Raw genomic sequence first — 27,137 nt, forward strand, 5'->3', positions numbered from 1 at the left:
TAGCTATTGGAAGAATACTTTGAATGAATGATCATTATGTTGGAAGAAAAACAAACAAAGTATAGAGAAAAAAAGGGAATACAATCACAACACAAGAACATAACGTGGAAATTCAAAACTGAAGAAAAAATCACAGTCATTGTCAATAGACAACTAAAAAATAACACTATGAAAATTGTTACAACACATAATATATCATCAACTAACCCCGACCCCCAGTACACTCACACCCTCCAAAACAAATATTTAACTACATCCCACAACACTTTAATACAAGAGTATAAGAGAACAAAGAAAGTCAAATACAAGCTTCAAATGTTTTTGACTGATGCATTTTGGAATGAAGAACATGAATCCTATATAGAGCCTTAAACTCTCTTTTCCTTCATAAAACTAATAGATGTAGGACTTCAAAAAACTTGTATTATATATAGTATTAGACTCTCTCTTTATTCACAAAACTAAGCGATGTGAGACTTCTTCAACATGTATATTTTCAACCAACCCCAACAATTGGTTTATGTGACCACCACACTTCTGCTATTGGATATGGTGTTGGATCCTGTTATAGGATGTGGGGGACTCACACTTGTGGGGGAGAATGTCAGGTGCAAGTGTGAGTGGTTAAAGTCCCACATTGCCTATGAATGAGTGAAAGTTGGATTTATAAGAGAGATGACTCATTTATCTAACAACTTAAGGTTTTGGGTTGAGATGTGGCGTCTCCCTCTCTTGTGGTCCTGAAGCATTGGTTCCATTGGTGCTATGGAAACCATGAACGTTGTTGGTTCGATGACTATATTATGTGGAAAATGGTAAGATCATATACACTATTATTTATGGTTATTACTTTTTCATCAGATATACGACTTTATGCGTTATGGCAATTAGAAATATTTTTTGTCATCATATATAGAGAAAAAAATGTAATTGTTAGTGTAATGCCCCAAGTTTTAAATTATTCTTAATCATGTGGAATATTTGAGTTTAAGACTAATGAGTAGAGATTTAGTGAGCTAGTGGCATCATTAATAATATGGAATTCAGACCATGGGCAAAAGTGTAATTTGATGAGTTGTCTATAAAAGCTTTGTGGAGGCCATTTTACCCAATTTTTTCATTCTTTCTCTTTCTACATAATAGGAATTTTATAGAAAATTTGGAGAGAAGAGACTGTGGATATCGAGTGGCTTGAGGAGAAGTGATAACCCACATTTTGTGAGTTATTATACAACCTAATATATCATTTTAGCTAGAAGATTTATCATTTTCTATTTTTTTAATGAATTCTAGTTGTTTCTATAGTACTTAGCTTAGAGCATAATATGTGCTCTCTTTGTAGTTTTGATATGTTTGTTGTTTGTTTTAAGTATTGCTCTGATGAGCTGAGGCAAGACAGACAAGTATAGAACCTAGGAGTTCAAGATAGAACAAAGTTGAACTCAACTAAGGAATGAAATGAAGCAATCGACTGGATCCCTAGGACATGCATGGAAAAGGAGCTGCATTATAAAGGAATATATATTTGTTTGTTGGTGGAATTCTCTTGAGCTAAATAGATAAGACTCATGGCTCTAAAAGACAAAAGAAGGTATAATAGTACATCCACTAACGAGCGTACTATACAGAAAAGGACATCGCTGCTAGCACCCCTGCCACTGTAGACTGTCACATTACACCTTGTCCCCTACAATTGTCCCTATACCTAATTTCTTGCAAACGAAGCTGAAGGAAATAATAGAATATGTTGAAATTGATATTGGGATTGGTGTAATTTTCAAAGGGCCCATGATCCAAGACAAAGGAAAATAAACCTTAGCTAAAGGCTTATAAATAGACCTTGTTGAAGATTGAGAGAGTTCAATACCTTAGAAAAAATCACATAAGAGAATAGTGCAAGGAAGAGTGGAGAGAAAAGAGAGCTTCTTCTTCTCGCCATTTCTAGTGCTAACTGCTGAAGTCTGGCATAACTGGAGTCATCACTTGTTGATTATCCATCACAAGGAGCCTTCACATTACTCTTAGGTTGCTATTTTTTTCATCTTTTGTTTAAGAATTCTTCCTCTCATAGCCAGCTTTGTAAGTTATAATCTGAAGGAGAATAGCGATCCAAAACGCAACGGAATTTAAAAAAAAAACTCCTTTAGTGATCCTTACGAATGGGCATGATCAGTGATAGAATCGTTACCTCTTGTGGCGATTAAAACCTTACGAATGGGCATGATGAAGATCTAAGAAGCGATCATGAAAGTTGAATGGTGACAACGTCTCTACTCAGTCCACATGAACGTATTCCTTCAATCTCAGTGCTAGCTGCTACGAATGAAGTCTTTGAGTGAGAGAGAGAGAGAGCGAGAGAGAGAGTGAGATAGATAGATAGATAGATAGATAGATAGATAGATAGATAGATAGATAGATAGAGAGAGAGAGAGAGAGAGAGAGAGAGAGAGAGAGAAACGACATTACAACAACACAAATGCTTTTGCACAAGGGTTCTATTTATAGAACCATTTGTGTGGGCTGTAAGCTAAAAAAAGCCCATTTAAGTGTATGTGGCCCATATCTTATGATATACCAAAATCACTTAAGCGTGTGGTATCTGTAAGACCCCAATTTTGACCCTAAGATCCCTCATGCAATCTCATCATATGCATTAGAATTGGGATCATACATTGGCATCCTCCTTACCCTTTTTTCATTGGGTTTGTTTTGGGAGAGATCAGCAAGCACCATGTGATTATATACTACTTGTATATTATTATTTTACTAACCAAAATACCAAAAATATGTCTTTGCATTTGCCTAACTCTTTTGTAGGTAGGACATGATCCTCATTGATCCATCAAGTTCATATCTAGGGTTTGAGACCCTCATTGCTAAAAGCATAACCAAGGATTGATTCAAAATGTCTCAAAGCATCATATATGAGTCCCATTGATCTCTACATGTTATATTGATCAAGTATTCTTCAAGAGTGTGGAGGTGATTTGCCTTGGAAACCCTAGTTTGACTGGGTATCTTGAGTAACTTCTCCAACAAGCTATCTCACCAATTGATCAAATTTATCAAGGGACACTTTAAAATTCATAATCTTATACATATATGATCTACCATGAGCCAAGAAAGTCAAAAGAATTGAAGGTTAGCAAGTTGGTTGATGATGGTGGGTTGGCCAGATGAATTCAAATTATCAAAACTGGGTCTCCCTAGACCCTATCTCCTACAATTTTCACCATATGAAAATGATTCCAAGAGAAAATTTACTCTAATTGACATTAAAAACAACTTTAATGTTGAGACCTAGAGCTATTTTTGCTTGGAAAGTCATTTTCTATGTTGAAACATTATAGGTCATTTTGTCTAAACCCTAATTTGAAAGTCAACTTCCCAAGGCCATAACTTGCTCAATTTTCATGATATGAAATATTTCCAAGTTGCACAATCAAATTCAATATGTCTACTTCACCTTTGATATTTGTAGTGAGATCTAAATCAACTTTTATGAGCATGTGATATGAGGATACATTATAGGTCATTTTTTACCTATACCATTGAACAAGTGATTTTTCCAAATTTCAAAAATGCATAACTCTACCATTATAAATCCAAATGACATGAAATTTGTGACCATTTTTAAGGTCTTTGAAAGATCTAAAACTTTTATGCATACACTTTTCTCATTTGGAGCTCACATAAAAAGTTAAGTAAGGTGGAATATTGAGATATATGGCTTGACACTTAGAAAAAATTTCAACATGTTGAAATTTCCAAACTTCCACCTTCAAATTCACCATGATCCAAGTTCCAAATGAAAAAGTGTTCAACATCAAACTTGTTCCCTTTGATCTAAGCTTTCCAAAGAACCCAAGTTCATGTATTTTGGATGAAGTTTGATAGGTCTGCGCATTGCTTTAATAGAGCTGCATCATTGGAGAAAATCAAATGTCCAAAACTCCACATATCATTGCCTTTCCACTCAAACCTCATTTGAACTTCAGAACAGTTGGATATGGATTAAAATGGATTGCGTAATGGGCCTGTACATGCCCATGCAAGCTTGTGCATGAAATGACCAAATTTAGCAATTTTTCAAGTGTGCAATTATCAATCCCAAATGCTATAAATGCAAGGCCTCTGAGCTCAATTCAAACACACCTTGCACGCCAGCTTTTCCCCCATTGAAACCTTCACATTTCAAAGGAAAACCTGAGATATTTTCAACTTGAAAATTGAGTTTGAATCTAACTATTTGGAGATTCAAGAACTCCATGATCCAAAGATTTGTATCATTGTTAAACCTCTCCTGTAAGCTTCTCAAGTGTGATCAGATCAAGGTTGAAGCAAGCAACATCAAGTTCTGCACAACATTGAAGGTAAATTTTAGAAAACTTCATCTCTTCTATTCTCACTCAATTCTCATCAATTCTCTTGGATCTTTGGTTGTCTGAAGTCCTACCAATGTAGGCAAGAAGATTGAGTTGCTTAGAGGTCAAACCGAAGCAACTCAATTGACACACCTAAAAATTCAACTCCTCATATCTTTTTATATATTTGGAGTTAGTTGAAATTGAGGTCAGATTCGTGCTCTATGCTATTTTTCTTTCAGATCATGTCCTCCTTTTTCATTTTCTTGATGGTGATGAGTGAACCAGTCCGGTGGACCTCGCCTGAGAAGGTGACCGGAGGTCCAACGCCGGTGGTGTGCTAGACAGGTTCTGAGCCATTGACCTCATTTGAATTGTTTTAATCTCACGCGTTGGTTTTAATTACCATCCCTGCAGCGCATTGACTTAGGTCTATTATGGAATGTGTGTTTGTGTCCACTTGATCTGCCACCTCAATTAATGAGGGAGATCAAATGGCTCACGTTTTTTTGATTTTTTGATTTTTGTTTTAATTCATTTGATTTTCATTAATTCATATTAATTTTAATATTGATCCAAAAAATATGAGAGTTTCACCAAATTTTTTAAAATAAATTCCTCTTTCATATTCTGAATTAAAATTATTTAAAAATAATTGTTTGACCTATGATTGCTCATATTAATTGTTTTAAAATAATTGTTTAAAAATACTTTTAAGTCTTTAAAAATTGTGAAATTTTTTCTCCAAGGTCCTTTGACCTTGTTTGACCTATGATAAATCTCATGGCCATTTCTTTGGTGTTTTGATGAGGTTTTAGGAATTTGACAAACCATATTTAATTTAAATACCTTATTTTAGTATTTTTAATTTGTATAAATTCCAAACAATTGTGTTGACCTCTTGTGATGATTTGTGTAAGTTTGACGTATGTTGTTTGGCCTTGGTCATGGTTGATTTGACTTTATTAAGTTAATATCATTGGATTTAGGGGATTGATGGAATGTACATTCCATCTCCTAAAATGAATGAATGATATTAATTTGGTAAAAGTCCTCCTTTGACCAATTTGAGTTTTGAACCATTCCCCTCCCTCTTCATCTATTTCCCATTCTTTATGCATTCATCTCATTTGGCCTATGATATCTCTAGGTCCTAAGGCTAGTTGATTGTAAAATCAACATAAGTATGGATGAGATTAGGCCACCTCTTTTGCATATTCTTTTTATGTGTGGTATGTTTCATGAGCATAGTCCATTATACCATGTCTCTAACATGCATTAACACCAAAATTCTATTGCTCGACCTCAAATAGTTGTGACTTCTACATAAGTCCAATTACGATTGCTTAACATAGCGCTAAATTTTTGACACAAAAGGCATAACATTCTAGTTAGTGAGATTGTAAGTCTCCCCTCTTTCATGGTATTATATGGAAACTTGGCCTTTTTTCCTTCCTTTGGAAGATGTCTTGGCTCAAGGATCCATGCTTGTGATAAGTGGGTTGAGTGTTCTCCAAAGAGTGACTTAAAATGAAAAGCAAAAGCAAAACAATACTAACTTCTAACTCATTAACAACTAACATTTAATTTCAAGTCCTTTATTTTAATGCACTTTAATTTTTAAGTTCTATTCATTTTCCATTACTCATACCATTCTAATTGTTTATGTTAGTGCAATTTTTACTTTGTCCATTTGGACCATATTGTGTGATATATCTTGTTTGTGTATATTTTGTTTGTTTGTATGGTCTTTGACCATTAATGTACATAATAAGAACAAAAACCCTAAAAAAAATTGTGTGGACTGTTGACTTGATCTTGGACAAATTGGACTTAGAATCTATGCAATCTCCATATGCTAAAGGACTTGGCCAATGCCAACATTTGTGATTCCAGTCTCACATTAGATAAACAGTGTAAGAAAACCCCGACTAGAATCAAGAAGAAGATATAAACCCCTAGGAATAGATAAACATTATGCATGCAATGCTTATGATTTAATTTTTATATCAGAGGAACTTTAGAGTCTTATTTGCAAATTTTGAAAATATTAAACGTTTATCACATACGGAAATATCACGTCAATTAATATTTGGAAATGTTTTTACGCCAAAGAAGTACAGTCTTGGTAACCAAATACAATACAAGAGAGAAGGAAAATGAACATCCTATGGATCCCTAGAAGCAATCGTCCAAAGCCCTCGAGACCGGAAGATAAGCTGCACGAAGCTTCTTCACCTCTCTCTCATAGGCTGCCTCCATATCTGCCTTCTCTTTGGCGAGTCGATCATACTTCCTCTTCCAAAACTTGGAAGACTGAGGAAGTAGAGAAGTCAATGCGTCATCAGGATCATCAATAACCTGGTGCTCAAGGAACTCTATCAAAGCATCCTTCTCTCTGATCTGCTGAAGCAACTCCTCTCGTTCACGGATCCAAGCACGCGAACGGTCTTCGTCCCTCAACTCCTCTAATCCTTGGCTAGGGAGGGTTGAAGGCCCAGCCACAACCAAAGGTGTGGGTCTTGGATACTCATAAGGCATGAGGTACTCGAAAGCTCTCCTCCTAACCCAAGAGGTATAAGGTTCCAAAGCGATACAGTTCTTCGGACCTAGCTCCTTCCTTCCTTTCTTATGGATCTTGCGCCAAGCGCGGACCATCCTGCCCTTCAAGCCTTGAGGATCTTTACCCTCCTGAAAGAACACACCCTCTAACAGAATGTTATTGGGTTTATCCTTTAGGGGGAACCCAAGCTGACGACGTGCCAAAATAGGGTTGTAGTTAATTCCACCGCATGTACCAAGAAGAGGTACATTGGAGAATTCACCACAAGAGTCAATAATCCGCACACCATCATATACACGGTTGTACCAAAAGATATCATCATTAGTGAGAGACATAAGTCTCGTGGACCACCGTAGACATCCTTTGTTCTCCTTGAAGGCGAGTGTCTGAGGCAAGTGCAAAATAAACCACTTGTACAACAGAGGCAAACATCACACAATGGTACCACCGCCCTTTGAATTCCTCACATGCAAAGAGAAATAAGTGTCACCCAACAGAGTAGGAACGGGATTAAGAGTAGAGAAAATTCTGATGGCGTTCACATCCATAAACTTGTCGATGTTGGGGAATAACACTAGCCCATAGATGAGAAGTACAAATATGGCCTCAAAGGCGTCCTCACTCATGGCCTTCCCAAACATAGTAGCTTGATCAATGAGGAAATCAGACGGGAGACCTTGAATTCCACCTTTGGTAGTCATATGAGCACCAATAATAGATTAATCTATACGCAACAGATCAGCAATCTCTTGAGAAGAAGGAACTCTCTCCAAGCCACTGAACGACAACTGGTCTAGGATAGGTATGCCCATAAGATAGGCATACTCCTCAAGCGTGGGCAAAAGCTGGAAATCCGGAAAAGTGAAGCAACGGTACAAGGGATCATAGAACTGCACCAACACACTCATTAGACCTTCATCCACTTGAGTAGCCAGAATAGGCAGAAGCTTCCCATGACAAGCCTTGAGTTCCAAGGGATCTAATACATAAGATGTCAAACTCCTTAACTCTTTCAAGTCGGGTTGTCTGAAACTGTACTTCTTCGTATTCCTTCTTTGCTTATCCATGTTTGAAAATTTGCAAATAGACCTCTTAAGTTCCTTGAAAGTTTTCTCATTGTTGATGATATGGATGTGTATGAATGCATGAATGCATGGATGCAACAATCACACTCAAGGATCAAGCAAATCACACCATACAAAGGTCATGGGATGGATCAAGTCATCCTTAATATCAATCATCCATTTTGGTGGATTATGGTTTACACCTTATCAACACCCAAGTTCCATTGATATTAAGGATACACAAGAACGGATCAACCACGAATCAAGGGTTTGTTGCGAGTCGCGAGCATGGAGTCTTGGTTAAGAACCACCCAAAGGGAGTGTACTATGGCTAAACCTGACAATCATGTTCTACACGAGGTTCCCATAGTCATCATCCCATCTTTCGGATATTATCGGATAAACGACTACTCGTATTCCAAAAATATTCTCAAGAGAGACTCTTATGAGTGTAGTATCGCGTAACAATCGTATCAAATCTTACACTTGAACGATCTTCGCACTACGTCCTAAAAATAGGCCAAGATGGGCGTGGTAAACTAAGGTCCTTGGCTTCTAAGGCATATATTGGAAAGAGTAATGCCTAACCACGACTACTCGTGTGACATTATTGATCCCAACATAACCTCCACCAAGTGAATGGGCTTGCAAGTCAAGTTGCTAAGGAATAACTCCACACAAGTCAACAAGACTATGCCATTCTCCTATCCTAAGTGCACTCAAGTTCGGGTATAGAACTCATCTCACGAAGATCACCAAGCATACAAGGAATTAATATTCAAACAATTCAATCATTACATACAATATAGTAATCCCAAATTGCACAAAAGTATGTCACAAAGCAATATACCATACAATACAACAAATATGAAAAGTAGGCAAAATCCACTAGGCAAATGATAGTCCCCAGCAGAGTCGCCACTTTTCTGTAGCGGGGTATTCGTTACCATTAGAGATATTGACTAAATCCAAGGTAAACCATACAAGTTGAGTCGCCACCGTACTTCTATTTATCCAAAGGAATGGTTAGAAAGCGAACAAAAACCTAAAAGTTTTATCGAATCAAAAACTAGTAAAAATGTCAGAGATCTGGGTAAGGGGGTTGGTTATGCAATGGGAAGATTTTAATCACCCAAAACATCCTAGGTACTCCTAGGGAGCCCTTTTCATAAGTGTTGTTCTAGTCTAAATGGTGTAGGTATATCTAAAGTACTATTTACTAAAAGGAAGGTTAAAAGAAAATGACTCGCAAGGATGTCGCATCCACTGCCTACGTATCTCATCTGAGTATGAGAATCAGAGTCTTCGTAGCTCGGCTACCTATGGGTTAAAGAGAAGTGTGCTCGGTAAGACGTCGCGTCTTATGCCTATGTATCTCATCTGGAATGAGAATCAGAGCAAAACGTAGTTCGGCTAACTAGGGGTTAAGGTTTGCCATCTGAACATGGACTTACAAAAGAGGACACCAGCTGTGTCAAAGGAAAGTGGGCAATGTGTTTAACATCCTAGCAGTAGGTGTCGCAGCTCGCTGAATCGAGTCTTAGGCAGTTACCTCTTTGCAATAGAACAGATTGACATGCCACAAGATCGGAGACGCACGGAAGGTCTAAAAGTGGGGGAAGCTCTGCCCTAGAGTTATCATGCAATATGGACCTATGTGTTAGGATTTACAAATGGGAACATCTACCTAATGTTAGCATGCAAAGAATAAGGGAATTCTACCTATGTTATCATATAAAGGGTTCTACCTAATGGGTGCTACCTAAACGGAACAAGAGTCGACGGATGGAGCGCGGAGAGGAGTTATGGATAAGGGTAGATGGCGATGGCGGAGGCAATCGAATTACAGGTAGATGGCGATGTCTGAGGCAATCGACTTACAAGATGATGGATGAATGCGTGTTGGTTCTGTTAAGTTTTGAAAATGATTACTCAACGTTGGATCGAGCTTTTGATCTTATTTTGAAATGGTTATTGGATGTTCGTTTTAATTCTTGTATTAACAGGTGACTAAAGAAATAAAGAAATAAATATTATACACTTTATGGGAGGGGGTCCATTTGTTATGAATGGGGATTGTTCATGGCAAACAAACAATAAGAATATATGCCTCATACATCATACAAGTAGGCAACAATTATCAATCAGATCGGATAAATAAACAATATATAATCAAACCAAAGAATCAAATAATGGATCATTTAAACAATGCATGGGAGTATGAACATGTTAAATAATCAAGCAATAGAAAGCATGAATGAGAGAAACAAGTATAAAAGATAACAAATGAATCAAACAGATGAAAAAATACACACGAAGGGTCCACTGAATAATCTAATCAGGAAATGAGGTAAGGACCAAATAAAATCAAGGTAAAAGGCCTCTAATACATGGCATATGAGATGAACAAGGGAGGATCAAAAGATCTCTTCATTTTCCATAAGCAATCCCTAAGTCAAACATCGATCATAAAGAAGTCAATTGAAAATTCAAGTCAACTTAAAAAATAACAAATAAATAGCAAATTAATCAAGAAAATTATGAAAAATTAAACTAAATAAGGTGGGGTCAGGACATCATCATCCCCCAAAAAGATTTTAAAAATAATGAAAATTGGCACGTGAATTAATTAAAAACAAAACATAGGTCAAACCAAAAGTCAATTAATAAGACTAGGTTAGAAATAAATCAAGAATAAATAGTAAACTAATCAAGAAAATTATGAAAAATTAAACTAAATAAGGTGGGGTCAGGACATCATCATCCCCCAAAAATATTTTTAAAATAATGAAAATTGGTACATAAATTAATTAAAATAAAACAGAGGTCAAACCAAAAGTCAATTAATGAGACTAGGTTAGAAATAAATCAAGAATAAATAGTAAATTAATCAAGAAAATTATGAAAAACTAAACTAAATAAGGTGGGGTCAGGAAATCAGCATCCCCCAAAAATATTTTAAAAATAATGAAAATTGGTACGTGAATTAATTAAAATAAAACAGAAGTCAAATTAAAAGTCCGCCAACAAAACTAGGTCAAAAATAAATCCAAAATAAATTTAAAATGTGAAATAAAATTCCAAGAAAAGGTCAGGTTGACCATGAGACAGTGGTCAACCTTCATCCCAAAAATCAAATGCTAACAATAATTTTAAGTCATAAAAATAAAATCAATAAAAAAAAGTGTGTTAAAATGGACCATTTAGAATAAATAATTAAAATAAAATATTAATATTAAAAAAATACGAAAATAAAAATGATATAAAATTAAATAAAATGTTAAGAAAAGTGAAAAATATTTTTGGGTAATTTTATGGACGAAGAAAATATTTTAAATAAGAAAAAAAAATATGAAAATGGAAGGATTAATGGTGATGAACATGGTAAGCAAGCGTATATATATATCAAAACATGGTCATGGAAGAGATGATTAACTTATGGAAAATAGAAGTGGAATGGAAGAGGAATGGAATCTGATATGTGATGAAGCTTTGCCTCCTTTCTACGAAATTCCAATGCTCCTTTAGAGTTAGGGTTTCAGCTTCTTAAATTGGGTGGATTAGGTGTCACTACGCCAAAAACTGGAATAGACAGCGCACTTTAGAGGGCGCTTTATTACAAAAACGCACTCTAAAGTGAAGCGAAAAAATAAGGAGCGAACAACTGGAATAGACAACGCACTTTAGAGGGCGCTTTTGTAATAAAGCGCCCTCTAAGGTGAAGCGAAAAAATAAGGAGGAGATAGAGGGACAACAATACAGAGCGCTTTTTAGAAAGCGCCCTCTAAGGTTACCCTTAGAGGGCGCTTTTAAAAAAGCGCTCTATAAGTCCATGTGCATTTCCAGTTTATAAAGCGCTTTTGGAAAGCCTTAGAGAGCGCTTTCATAAGCGCCCTCTTAGGCCCCCTTTAGAGGGCACTTTTTTTCCACAAGCGCCCTCTAAGGTCCCCTTTAGTAAACATTAAAATTATAACATACTGCGCGTTTTGTTATTTCACTCTCTGTTATTTTCGTTCTTTTTCACGTTAGGGTTCTCACTGCTACGATTTTCGCTACTTCTAAGGCGTTCTCCTTCCACCTCTGTTAGATCTACGACGTTTCCTCCTTCTATTAATTCGTTGTTAGCTGTTCGATTTTGACACCATAGGTATTTTTCTAATCTTCATATTACTTGGTTTCTCTTCTGACGTTCGCTATTGTTCATTTTTGGTTTCATTTTTCTTGGTTCATACATTTATTGAGTATTCTCAACAATAATTGGAGTTCTAGATATATACGGATTCGAGAGTTTCAAGACAAACAGGTTCTTAATCTTAACCACCCTCTTGCCTAATTTTATATGAAGTTTATAGACGTATGCACATTTGGCCAATCTCTGTGATCGAATTTTTTGTGTTCTCTATTTACATTTTTCGTATCTATTTACTTTTGAACCACATTTATTGTTCTAACAGTAACTAACTTTATATCGGCCCTGTTCAGCTTCGAGCAATTTTGTATCAATTTGACAAATGAGAAGTTACAGCAGCATTTCAACCAGGTTTGATTTTTCTACTATCTCCTGGTAAACAATTTCTATAGACTCAAATAACACTTCATTATTTCATTATGCAGCATGTCTTCAAAATGGAGCAAGAGGAATATACAAAGTTATATAGAGTTCGTTGATAATCAAGATGTTCTCGATCTTATTGAGAAGGTGCAACTCACCCTTGCATTTTTGTCATTTTAGAAAAGTTCTATCAGTTTGTCATCTCATTCTTGTTTATAACTTCAGAAACCTGGCGGCGTTATTGCTCTTCTGGACGAGGCCTGGTATGTATTAAATGACAATAGTTCAAATATTTGTATTATAGTTAATGGTTTGTTTATGTCATTTTACATAATGTAAAATGGCGTTAGCGCATGCAAATATATATACTTTGAGCAATAACTATGTTTTATAGTCATTCTTTTATATATTGTCCTGCTTATTCTTTGTAGTATGTTTCCAAGATCAACGCACGAAACATTTGCTGAAAAGCTATATCAAACACTTAAGGACAATAAGCGATTCAGCAAACCGAAGTTGTCACGAACTGACTTCACCATCAATCACTATGCTGGTGATGTGAGTAAAATACATTTTGGTCTACGCAGTTATATCAACCATGAAATAAAAAGTTAAAAGCTTAGTATATATGTCGAACTTTGATTTCAGGTCACGTATCAAACTGATCTTTTCCTTGATAAAAACAAAGACTACGTTGTTCCGGAACACGCTGGGCTGCTCTGTGCTTCCAAGTGCTCCTTTGTTTCAGGACTTTTCCCACCTTTACACGAGGAAAGTACTAAATCAACAAAGTTTTCTTCTATAGCCACTCAGTTTAAGGTCGGTTTTCTTTAAACATGCATATGCTTGAAAATTATAAGTCTTTTGTATATAACTATTGATCATTGTTATTCTTATTGCTTATGGAATGAAGCAACAACTGCAATCTTTGCTTGAAACATTGAGTGCGACTGAGCCACACTACATTCGTTGTGTAAAGCCAAATAATCTTCTTAAGCCGGGGATATTTGAGAACAACGATGTGTTACAGCAGCTTCGATGTGGGGTGAGTTCAACCCCCATATTAGCCTTGTTCTTTATTATGACATGAATATTTTTGTTTCAAGTTACTTCAAACTCCGTGGATGCCTTTTATAGGGTGTAATGGAGGCAATTAGGATAAGTTGCGCTGGATATCCAACTCGAAAGAACTTTGATGAATTTGTTCAGCGGTTTAGTATAATGGAACTTAAGGTTCTAAAATCATGGTATTTACTTCTCCTTTTTTCCGTGTTTTCTTTTTCTGATCATACAGATGAATGTGATTGTACTGAACATAATTAACCACCTAGATTGTTGTCACAAAATTTTTCCGGTTTTAGATGTTCAAATAACACAACTATATCTGAAATAACTAATAATAAATATATATTTGCAGTCCTGATGAGATGACGGCTTGCAAGAGACTTCTAGATAAAGCAAACCTTAAAGATTATCAGGTAGTAGTTCTTATCTTAATCTCAGTTATAGCATTTTTATTTGCTCGCAGGTTACATTGAATCATAGATGATGATGCTAAAAAATTTCGAACACGCTATGTATGATAATATGGATTGGAATAAAATGTTGTTTGGGTTTCTTTGCAGATAGGAAAGACAAAAGTTTTCCTGAGAGCAGGTCAAATGGCAGAACTAGATGCATGTCGTGCCGAGGTCCTAGGAAGATCCGCAATCGTTATTCAGAAAAAAGCTCGCACATATATTTGTGAGAAACAGTACAAGTTATTGGGATTTTCTGCCATAGAACTACAAAGGGCTATTAAAGGTATCAATTATTTGAATCCTTTTTGATACTATGTATGAATAATCTTGTTATCCATTTTCTAAGTCATTTAGTTTTACGTATCCTATGAACTTAACATAGGACAACTTGCAAGACGTCAGTATGAATGCATGAGAAGGGAGGCCGCATCTTTGATAATCCAGAAACAAATCCGCATGTATCTTTCGAGAAGTGCTTATAAAACTACCTATTCCAAAGCTGTTTGTATTCAAACCGGCATGCGAGGAATGGCTGCTAGAAATGAACTTCGATTCAGGAAGCGAACCCTAAGAAGACTGCGGCTAGCAAAAAAAACATACATCTCAGAGATGCTTTTGCTACTTAGTTTTATTTCTTTTTAAGTTATGAATTGGTTGTATATTTAGAATCTTTAGAAGTTAAACGATTATATATCAGTGGATTGTTGTATATGTATGGATTGTTGTATATAAGGCTTGTTGAATGCAATGTGTGAAAAAGGGCTTCAAATTATACAGTTTTAGGTGTACTACTTCAATATACAGATTGTCTAAAATAAAAAAAAATATAGCGCTTTTTAAAAAAAAAAAATTAAATAACCACCCACTTTAGAGGGCGCTTTCCAAAATAAGCGCCCTCTAAACCCTTTAAATTTCCACTTTAGAGGGCGCTTTCCAGTAAAAGCGCCCTCTAAACCCTTAAAAGTTTCCACTTTAGAGGGCGCTTTCCAGTAAAAGCGCCCTCTAAACCCTTAAAAGTTTCCACTTTAGAGGACGCTTTCTTTAAAAAGCGCTCTCTAAAGTGGCCCTTAAAGGGCTTAAAGAGCCACTTTAGAGAGCGCTTTCACCAGGAAAAAAAGAGCTGTCTTTACCTATGCCAGCGCCAGATTAGAGGGCGCTTTAAAGCGCTGTTATAGACCAAAAAAAGCGCCCTCTTTTCCCTTATTTGGCGTAGTGTGTTCTCATGGGCTTTTTAATAAGTGATTTATCCATAAGAATAAAAGTGTGAAGTGAGGTGTAAAATGTTGTTATTTTGGGCCAAACTTAAGTGAATGGATGTCCAATGCATGGCCAAAAGAGGTAAAAAAACGTGACTGGTTTGTGCAGCATGCTTGGAAAATCTGATCGGGCCAGCCAGGCCCAAAATCTGCCTAGAAAATCAAGTCATAGTGCCCACTTTAAATGAATGTGTCTCTCAAACCATTGATCCAAATGAGATGATTCCAAAAGGATGTGAAAGAGTACATGGCAAGGCACAATTGTTGTGAAGAAAGTATTTTCAAATAATGCCTTGAAGTGCAAGAAAACTGGCCAAGAAGTCTTGACAAATTTTGAAGATTTTGGACTTAGAAATTTTTCTAAGTGTCCTAAAAAAATGTCTCACTTTGACTAAGCATAACTTTCTCAATTCTAATCCAAATGGAGCAAACTTTATATCTCTAGAAAGCTTGGAACAAGAGGAACAACTTTCATGTTAGAGAAATTTTCAAATGTAGCTTTTATCTTGATGCAAAATGGGCTTGTGAGTGCAACGATCATGAAAACTTGCCCTAAATGGAAAGTCAACCATTTCCAAATTAAGTAACTTTTCCAATTCTTGATTAAATGATGAATCCATGATCCAACCTTGATCAAATTTCACATGTAGGATCCCCTAGGCATGGATTTTGAGATTCCACTCTCAAAATGTCAGGAGTTGACTTTTTTAGCCCCACAGTTGACTTTTCCCAAACTATCTGATTCTCGATTCCATTGATCAATTGAAGCACTTCTAGCTCAAATAAAGAGCTGATTTTTTGTATGTAGACCCTTGTGGACATATGGAGGGCCATGGAAAAGAGTTTCACCCAAAGAATCAGAAATAAACTGATTTTATACCAAACCCTAGTTTTAGGGCAAAATGATTAGGAACTGATTGCACTGATTGCCAATGGATCTTTTTGAGATAATTGTGAATCTTCCTAGGCCAAGATGCCTATCTAATCATGACATGGATGAGCTCCTCTACTTCCAACCAAACATTGCCTGTTACAGGTAGCCATGAAACCCTAATTTCTGATTAAATCCAGATGAACACTCTGATAGCTTTGAATCCTTCACTGATGAACTAAGGACCATAATAAGATACTTGGACCCCCCTGAGACCCTTGAGACTTGTATACTTAGAAAATGAAGTCCAATTCTCAATCTTTCTTTGTGTGGGCTCCTTCTGTTAAGGAGTGATCGATCAAAACCTGATCTCCATGTCACTAATGCAGTATGCAATGAGTATGACCTAATATGATGCTAATGAAGTGTAAGACATAATCCCATGCTTCCAGGAAAAATGAGGGTAAATTTTGGGGTATTACAAATTCCATGAGGGTTCATTTGGTAATCATTTCATTGGACATGCCATGACAAAGAAGATGTTGAGAGCAGGCTACTATTGGCTGAAATGGAGTCTGACTGCTGCAAGTATGTGAAGAAATGCCACAAGTGTCAGATTTATGCGGATAAGATTCATATTCCCCCGACACTCCTGAATGTGATTTCATCACCATGGCCTTTCTCCATGTGGGGAATTGACATGATTGGCATGATAAAGCCGAAAGCGTCCAACGGTCACAGATTTATTCTCGTGGCAATTGATTACTTCACCAAATGGGTTGAAGCGGCGTCGTATGCAAACGTGACCAGGCAGGTGGTTGTGAAGTTTATCAAGAATCAACTCATATGCCGTTATGGTGTGCCAGATAAGATCATTACGGATAATGGATCTAACTTGAACAACAAGATGATGAAAGAGCTGTGTAGCGAGTTCAAGATTGCACATCATAATTCTTGTCCTTATAGACCCAAGATGAATGGGGTTGTTGAAGCTGCTAATAAGAACATCAAGAAGATTATCTAGAAGATGGTTGTTACGTACAAAGATTGGCATGAGATGCTGCTGTTTGCTTTGCATGGTTATCGTACATCCGTCCGCACTTCAACAGGGGCAACCCCTTTCTCTCTTGTTTATGGCATGGAGGTCGTACTCCTAGTAGAGGTGGAGATCCCATCAATGAGAGTCTTGATGGAAGCCAAGTTGAATGAGGCTGAATGGGTTCAGAGTCGTTATGACCAGTTGAACTTAATTGAAGAAAAGAGATTGACTGCCATGTGCCATGGTCAGTTGTACCAGCAAAGGATGAAGAAAGCCTTTGATAAGAAGGTCAAACCTCGTGTATTTCGAGAAGGTGACCTTGTGCTCAAGAAAGTCTTGTCTTTCACGCCCGATTCCAGGGGCAAGTGGACTCCAAACTATGAAGGTCCATACGTTGTTAAGAGAGCCTTTTCAGGCGGTGCTTTGATACTTACAACTATGGATGGGGAGGATTTCACTCGTCCTGTGAATTCAGATGCAGTCAAGAAATACTTCGCCTAAAATAAAAACAGAATAGCTCGCTAAGTTGAAAACCCGAAAGGGCGGCTTAGGCAAAAATGAGCGTCTCGATGGATTGAAAACCCGAAAGGGCGATCCATGCAAAAGTTAGAGACATAAAAAATGAATGTGCCTCCCGCTAGACTGAGTACCTCACCCTGGGGCAATCTAGGCAAAATTAGGGATTTGGCAAGTAACTACATCCTGACAAGACTTTGTTCTACAAGCTGTCTCCTGTCAAAGAATTTCGCTCAGTCACCGTCAACTAAAGCTTAAAATACATCGGATTCAGAGTTGGTGGAGAAATGGTCATTATGTTCAATGTAGCCTTTTTCCAATATATATCACCAATTTCAAATTTGTAAAGATCCATGGAGTCTTGCCATTTGCAGACTACCATTCCATCAAATTAATTTGAGCATTTATCTAATTCTTTGCACTCTTATTTGTTTCTGTTCAACAAATATTTTGCATGTTTTAATTGATAAATATCATTGTTTTAAATAAATAAAATCTTCATAAAATTGTTTTTAAACAAAGTGAACATTCACAATGAAAAAAGGATAGTTGTGACGTCTTCAGTGCTCTCCCAAGGATAGTATGATCTCCAAAAGGGTAAGACATGTTGTTCATATTTCTAGCAGACTTGTATCCTCTTCATTATCTTTCAGGTTGTCTCCTTCGCGAGCGCAAAGGAAAATTATGCATCACCAAATCCTCAGAGAGTCTGGAGTTTTGGCTCAGTTTTCCAGCTCCCAATTGAGGCTGGATTTAGCATTTGTGTTATCAATTATATGGTTGTCATCCCTTATGTGGATTGACCTAAAATCCCTTATGAATTGGTAAATTGACATGCTATCTTCTCAAGGAAGTGGGTATTCCCTCACTCAGATTGGATTTCTCCCGTAGAGTGAACAGGAAATCCCCAGCATGAGTGGAACTCTCAACATTTGGTTTGTAGCTTATCCCTTGTGGACTCGCCTACATTAATCTCCAGCAATTTGCATTTTTTATTCATCCTCAGCAGGGTTGATCCCATTTTAACTCCCCGGTATGGTCACCAAGCAGGATATTTCCAGCTGATCACCTACAAGTAGTTCTAGGTTCAGTCCTCAGCAGTGTTTCCCTAGTGGCATTGTCTGATCAGAACCTGTCTGTTGTTTCCTCCTGAGCAGAGCGGGGGACGAAAATGTTTATCTTTCCATCCCCGGTGGAGTAGTGTTTATCTTCTCCTCGGCAGAGATGATTTATCCAGCAGTGCAAGGAAATGTGTTGGTTTTGAAACTTTTTGATCGGTGGTTGTTCCCCATAGAGTTTCTTCCTTCCCCTGGATAATTTCCCCAATAGAATGGCTTCTACGATGGATCATATCCAAGTTTCAATTCCCCAACCAAGACTTTGCCTAATTTCAGATTGGCGTTGGAACTTCTGAGGAAGATGTGTTGATTCCTTCCCAGCGAAGTGATTAGTTCTCCTTTCCCTATAGAGATCATTGTTTTCTGGTATCTGTTGCCCCGTCAGATTGGGAGTTTCCCCAGTGGGCCTGGCTTTCTCTTTCGAGATGTAGTACCGGATGTTTGTCCATTTTATCCCTGGACCTGGTTGTGTTAGATATATCTGTTTGTTAGCATTCATCATACATAAACCACACATATACATGCATATTCTCAACATTCAGATATTCATGCTGCATTCTTTGCCATATATCTTTGTTTGTTGTCTCCTGCTATTTGGTGATATATATTTCCTAAGCAGATGTTGGTGTCTGATCTCGCCATATAGAGGTAGCCCCATAGGCAGAAAGTGTCTACCCCTTTCTTCCACATTCCCCACCGAGTTATGTCCTCGTGGATGATTGTTATTTCAGTTTCCTCCCAAAACATGTATTGGGATGGAATTTTTCTCCCTTGAGTTATATCCTCATAGGGTTGAGTCTTGTTTCATTGTGTCTCTCTAGATCGTTCCTAGATTGACTCCTTTTGTCATTTCCACTGCATTTCCCCGTGGTTTAGATGAATGATTGCTCAATAACCAGTAATTATCCATCTTTTCCCGGCGGAATTTATTGTGGCCTTCTACCCAGTAACTGGTAGTTGTAAGTCCTATTTCTGTGGTTTTCTACCCTCATACCGGTAGTTGTAAACCCCATTTTGTCCCCTTGGAGAGTTAACCTTGATTTTGTTCATCCTAACCGATGGAGGTTACTCTTCTGTGGTTTTCTACCCAGTAACCGGTAGATGTAATCCCCTCTTCAATGGTTATCTTTATCCAATATTCGGTATTGATATTCCTCCACCTTTTGAGTATATCTCCCAGTAACCGGTGATATATCTCTTGGATAATTGCTCTGATTAAGCAATCTATCCTCAGCGAGTCATCTTTCATTTACCCTTGTTTGGTAATGATCGTTTCTCCCCTTTAATTGGTCATCATTTTATACCCATTAGTCGGTATCCCGATATCCTTTCTTTTCGGTCGATTTATCCTTTATTAACCCAGTAACCGGTTGTGGATAATCTTCCATGCGAGTATGTTATCTACGTTTTGACGGTAATAGATAATATATCTCATGCGCTCTTCAGTCGAAGTCTTTTTTCTTCCCCAGTCGAGTAAGATTCGTATTTCCTTATGGAATCGAATGTCCATCCTGTAATCGAGTTTGTTGTTTCAGCCCTCCTTTTGGATGATGAGTGTTTTGGGAATATTCCCCAATTCACACCTGGTTGGTCACCTATTATATGCCCAGTAACCGGTATCCCTGGTGCTCCTTCCTTTCTGCTCCCTATTATGACTTGGTCCCCTGTGGAGTCAGATTTTCCTGAGTTGAAATATACCTTTTTAGGTCTTCCTCAGATGTTGGATGATTGATATATCTCACCCTTATACCGGTCTTAGATATTCATTCTCCCCGAGCATGTTTTTCTCCCACCCTTATACCAGTGTTTTGATCACATGCCTCTTTTGAGCTTATTACCCAGTAGTCAGTAGTACCTCATTTTGTTGTTTCCTCAGTCGAGTCCTCTTTGGACGTTCCCCATTAGAGTCCCTTTGTGGATTTTCCCAGCCTGAGTCCGGATTTTTATCTGAAGTATCCTTTATGGATGGTTTTGCTATATTGTGTAGCGGGGTATTCGTTACCTTTAGAGATATTGACTAAATCTAAGGTAAACCATACAAGTCGAGTCGCCACCGCACTTCTATTTATCCAAAGGAATGGTTAGAAAGCGAACAAAAACCTAAAAGTTTTATCAAATAAAAAACTAGTAAAAATGTCAGAGATCTGGGTAAGGGGGTTGGTTATGCAATGGGAAGGTTTTAAGCACCCAAAACATCCTAGGTACTCCTAGGGAGCCCTTTTCACATTGGTTGTAAGGTTGGTATTTTGTGAAAATTTGTTTGTGCAAACATGATTGAAGAGATGAGCAGAGAATATACAAGTTATTTACGTTTTTGTGTTTCGATGGATAAACCCATTGCCTACGTACCATCTTAAAAAGACTAGGATCAAAACCTCGTAGTTCGGGGTAAAAATCTCAAAATAAGTTGGTGAATTGATTGGTCCAAAAGCCTTAAGGTCTTTTGTTATCCAAGGGAGAAAACTCAACCTAAAACCACAAATCCACCATGTGAGGATAGCTTCAACATACTAGTGAGGGGTTAACCCTATAATAAGCATGGAAGACTCATTGTCCATCACTAAGGATATATGTGAGTATTACATCTACCTCAAGGATAACTCAAACCTAATAGCTAAAGGTTATGAAAAATTTGATTAAGAAAGTGGCCATTGAAACCACAAAAATACATTTGAATGGGTTATATTTACCAATGGAAAGTATGTACAAAATATGGTCAAAGTTGACGTAGAAGTTCAATTCAAAATAAGTGTTATGAAAAGAAAGTTTGAAAATCAAAAGCATAAGGCTTAGGTTTCTAATGTTTGAAAAGAAGTGTTAAATGTTTGCACAAAAAGTTTTGGCTTGGGTTAGAGTGGAGGGAAGAAGAAGAATGGCTAAAGTCCTAATCATACAAGAGATGAAGGATAAGAAACAAAACCACAAATGGAGTTCCTCTCTTGAGATCATATTGATGATCCAAGTAGCTCCCATCCTTTGGAATATGCAAGCAAAAATAATAGTAAGCTTAAGCAACAATCAAACAAGTCTCTTAAGAGATCCTCAATGCATCTTGTATCTTTCACTTTGGATGAACATGGCAATGGTTCTTCAATTTGAGCTCTCATAGGATTCCCTAGCACAAGAGCACACACATCAAAAGTTTTATGAAACAAATCAAGAATGGACAAGAGTGAGTTTAGAGGTTTGGTCCTTCTAATCCATCTTCACATTAAGATCCTTTTACTCCAATTTGCATAGGGAAAGTCCTAGAAACGAAGTCCATTTGTCCATTTCTTTGCATTTTGGTCCACAACAAACAAAACAAAAGCACAAGCACAATAATATATACACAATTATGTGCTCAAGTGAGCAAAAGGCAAATTGCATTAACATAAACATGTGCTCAAATGAGCAAATGAAAAAGCAAATGAATAATATGTACAAGAATAGTAAATTGCATAAAAGTAAAGAGCAAAAAGTAAATGTTAATTGTTAATGGTTACTGTTAGTAGTTAGTGTGCCATAAGGCAAATTTAGCGCTATGTTAAGCAATCGTAATTGGACTTATGTAGAAGTCACAACTATCTGAGGCCGGTCAATAATAATGTAGGCAACAACACAAGTTAGAAGTCTTGATTTAAGAAGCAATCTATCCTTAATGCAAAGCCATTCACTTGATCATTTGATCAAGATGAATTAGATTTGAATCAAGGAAGATTAAACCTCCCTAATCAATGCTAACTTATCAACCTTTAACTCATTGATCAAAAAGAAAAGAAGAAGAAGAAGAAGAAGAAGAAGAAGAAGAAGAAGAAGAAGAAGAAGATGGATAATGGAAATGAAGAAAATAAAGTGCATCAAATGAAAAGGAATGTACCAATCCATAAATGTTGACCAAAGATAGGGAAGATCAAGGTCAAACCATAAAAATCAGAAATGAGATGAAGATTGGAAGTCAAGAAATAAACAAAATATTTTTGGCATTTTTAATATTTGAAAATAAACTTGAATTAAAATATTAAAGAAAGGTCAAACTTCAAATTCACTTCAAATCAACTTTAAAAAGTCCAAGTGAATTATCCCAAGTTCAACATGGTCAAACAAAGTTTGACAAATTTTTTTAGCATTTTTAAAAGTCAGAAACTATTTTTAATCAATTAAAAATGAAGAAAAAATAACCTAATTGAACTAAAATCTCAAATAAATCTCAAATCAATTAATAAATTGATGAGAATATTTTTCATAGATCCATCATCATTCAAAGAAGTTAGAAAAATATTTTTGTATTTTTTGAATATCAAAACTATTTAAAATGAATTAAAAGCAACCAGAAAAGAGAAAATTATTAAAAAATAGCAAATGATAAAATAAAAAATATCAAAAATCATTTTTAGAAACTAGAAATTAAAGAGAAATAATGCAATTGGTCCCATATTTTTTGGACCAATAATAAAAGAGATATGGATTTTAGAAATATAATGGAATTAAAAGAAATAAAGAAAATAAAATCAGAAATAAGAAAATATGGAAAATCTTCACGCGTTGGATCTAAGCTCATTAATTGAGCTGGATCATCAAACGGCCATGGCATGTGCGCGCACCAAACACTCCAGTCAATGAGTCACATGGATATTAAATAAAAGTCATAACAATGGAGCGCTAGGATTAGATCTGGAAAATGCATCGTGTTGTTCACAATTGATCTGGCAATGAGACGGTGGCCAGCGCCACCGTCTTCTCCGGTGAGCTCCGGTGAAGGTCAAAAAATGCAGAGATTCAAATGCTAACTAAAATGAACGATCCAGGCACCATTCGAAAGGTGAAGTGATGTACATCACTCATATACCACTCACTTCCACTCTAGATTCCTATTAAGAAAGAAATCAGAGATGGAAGTTTGATGGTGTTCAACTGAACTTGCTCGATTCCAACAATTAAGCACTCAATAATGATGCCTCTATAGAGAGGACTTCAGACAACACAATGTCAAGGCCAATGGATCAAAGTATAAGGAGATTCGAAGCAAAAAACAGTTGATCAAAACCTTTGGATTGTGAAGATTTGAGTCACTCTCCTTGGTTCCTTTTGCAAACAGAAGCTTCAATAGATCAAATGATGAAGGTCTAGGAACTTTAGATCTGAAAATTCAACCAAATGCAATTGAATTTCAGATCTGAATTTTTGGAGAAAAATGAACTTGTTCCTTTAGGTATGGTTAGGGATTCAGTCTTGCAGCATATCAGGCGCCTTCAGGTTGGAGAATTGAAGAGCATAGCACATGTATTTATAGCTGGAGAGGGCTGAATGCATGAGTTAACTCGTGTGCATGGCAAATGGATTTTGCATTGCATGGGCTTGTGTGATCATGTGAAAGACCCAATGAAGGCCGAAATAACCTGCTGAGTTCATGTGAAATGCAAATGGACGTGTACATTAAGTGTAAACAGCTCATGCATGGCAATTGAATTGAATTTCACAAAATGCACTTAATTCTTCATGCCTTCGAAAATGGTGCTTCCAAACTCCAAATGCAACCTTATGAGTAATGGTTAGAAAGCTTGTTGTATAAGGAACAAATGATATGTTGATCAAAATTCCAATTGGGCCTTGGAAATTAGTGAAATTTGAGCTTAAAGTGTAGGGTGCAAAACATGCATAAGTGAAGTTTCCAAATTTGGCCAATGTTCAAGCCCTTCTGTCTCAACGATGCAAGCTTCAAATGATAAAATCTTAAACATGAAAGTTGTAGATCTTTTCAATAAAATCAATTTGGACTTAAATTTTGCATCATTTTGATTTTTAATGAGAAAGTTAGGGGCACTTGAAGTTGGACTTTTTCCCATTTCAATGCATTTGGCCCAAAGTGACCTATAATGTTTTGCATTATCACATGTATTTCTTTTGATATTTTGAAATTTTGCTCAACATAAAATTTTAAGTAGACACAATTAGATTTCCAATTCATTTGGTTCCACCTCAAAATCATAAAAAATGAATGAGTTATGTTCTTGGGAAGTTGACCCAAAATTAGGGTTTCAATCAAAATGACCTATAATGTCTTGGAATGGATGATGATCTTAGAAGCTTCAAATAAATTTTTGATGAACATTAAAGTTGTTCATATTGTCCTTAAGAACATTTTTTATATTGGGATCATCTCCATTTGACCAACACATAAAAAGTTAGATCTCAGTGCATTTCAAAATAAACAGATGAATTGACTGATCAACTTCTCAAGTCCACCACTAATATATTGATGAATTGATGATTGAAGGCACTCAAATAAGTTCAAATATGCATGTAATGATGAATTAAAGAACTTCCCTTGATTGTATTTGACCATGGGTTGAGGTTGCTTCAAGAGCAAGGCACAGTTGATGAACAGAAGAATTAGGGTTTCCTTGGGAAACAAACCTCAAACCCCTTGACTTGCTTTGATCAAAATGATGAATTGAGATACTAGGGAGGCATATTTGATGTATGAGAGCTTTGGGAACCATTTCCATGCTTGCTTTCATCTTCTCTTGACCTTATCATTGCACAAAGGATCTCCTAGAAGCTCTCAGACCTTGTGATTGCTCAAGCTATAAACAAGAAATGTTAGTAACATATTTTTGTGATTTTAGTTAGTAAATAAAATGAGAAAAGAAATGATGTACAATTCAAGCATGCTTGGTGATCTCAAACCACTCACAAGAGGTCCCACCCAAAGGCAAGGGGAACCAAGATGCTCATGATCCTTGAGGCTTTGCAAATGCAATGTTATGATGCCATGAGGGATCTTAGGGCCAAAATTGGGGTCTTACATATTGGCATATTCCCCAATACATGCATCTTTGCGTCAGCTCGAGTCTTTCCATTGATTTATTTTCATGGAATCTATTCGTGTCTCTCAGCAAGTTTTAAGTCGTGACCTGCTCACGCACTTATTCCTTTTTACTCCCCATTAGAGTTCCCCGAGTCTCTGTCCCATTTGTGAGTGAATTACTCCTATGGATTTCCAGTTTCCTCTGATTTCTTTTTCCTTTATGGACATATATCCCTACAAAGTATTACCTTTTTCATACATACATTTGCATCATGAGGTCTCTTAGGGACCAAAATTCGTCTCTTTGTTAGTATTTAAGCCCATTCTACCTCGTCGAGACGAAGAGTTTAACCTTCACTTCTCTGGCTAGAATGACCTTAAATAGGGGCATCTGTAAGACCCCAATTTTGACCCTAAGATCCCTCATGGCATCATAACATTGCATTTGCATCTTGCCCCAAGGATCATAACATCTTGGTTCCTTACTTTTGGGTGGGAACACTTGTGTGAGTTGGTTTGAGATCACCAAGCATGCTTGAATTGTATATTATTGCTTTTCTTATTTTGTTTACTAACCAAAAGCACAAAAATATGTCACTAATATCTTTTGTTTTGTAGCTTGAGCAATCATGAGATATGAGGCTCCTAGGAGACCCTATGCTCATTGATATGTCCAGGTGAAAATGAAAGTAGGCATGACAATGGTTCTCAAAGCTCTCAATCATCATATATGCCTCCCAAGTATCTTAATTTGTCAAAGCAAACCAAAGGGCTTGAGGATTGTTTCCCAAGGAAACCCTAATTCATCTATGTATCAACTGTGCCTTGCTCATGAAGCAACCTCAACCCATGATCAAATACAATCAAGGGAAGTGCTTTAATTCATCATTTTATGCATATTTGAACTTGTTTGAGTGTCCTCAATCATCAATTCATCAAGATATGAGGTTTGGACTTGAGAAGTTGATCAGTCAATTCATCTAACTATTTTGAAATACACTGAGACCTAACTTTTAATGTGTTTGTCAAATGAAGATGACCCCAAGAGCAAAAATGTTCTTAAGAACTATATGAACAACGTTTATGTTCATCAAAAATTGATTTGAAGCTTTAAAGGTCATCATACATTTCAAAACATTATAGGTCATTTTGATTGAAACCCTAATTTTGGGTCAACTTCCCAAGGACCTAACTCTCTCATTTTTTATGATTTTTATGTGGTATCAAATGAATTGGAAATTTTAAGATGTCTACTTCATTTTTTATGTCTAACAAATTTTCATAATCCTAAAAGAAATACATGTGATAATGCAAAACATTATAGGTCACTTTGGACCAAAGGCATTGAAACGTAAAAAAGTCCAACTTCAAGTGCCCATAACTTTCTCATAAAAAATCCAAATGATGAAATATTTGAGTCCAAATTGGTTTTATTGAAAATATCTACAACTTTGATGTTGAAGGTTTTGTCATTTGGAGCTTTC

At 36.5% G+C, this 27,137-nt stretch overlaps 1 pseudogene; it reads left to right on the forward strand.

Moving 5' to 3' along the window:
- The first annotated feature begins 486 nt into the window (after positions 1–486).
- Positions 487–27,137, forward strand: part of LOC127102576 (myosin-6-like) — a 47,592-nt pseudogene continuing 20,941 nt past the window's right edge.

The sequence above is a fragment of the Lathyrus oleraceus genome, chromosome 7, assembly GCF_024323335.1.
Source record: "Lathyrus oleraceus cultivar Zhongwan6 chromosome 7, CAAS_Psat_ZW6_1.0, whole genome shotgun sequence".
NCBI classification, from domain to species: Eukaryota; Viridiplantae; Streptophyta; class Magnoliopsida; order Fabales; family Fabaceae; genus Lathyrus; species Lathyrus oleraceus.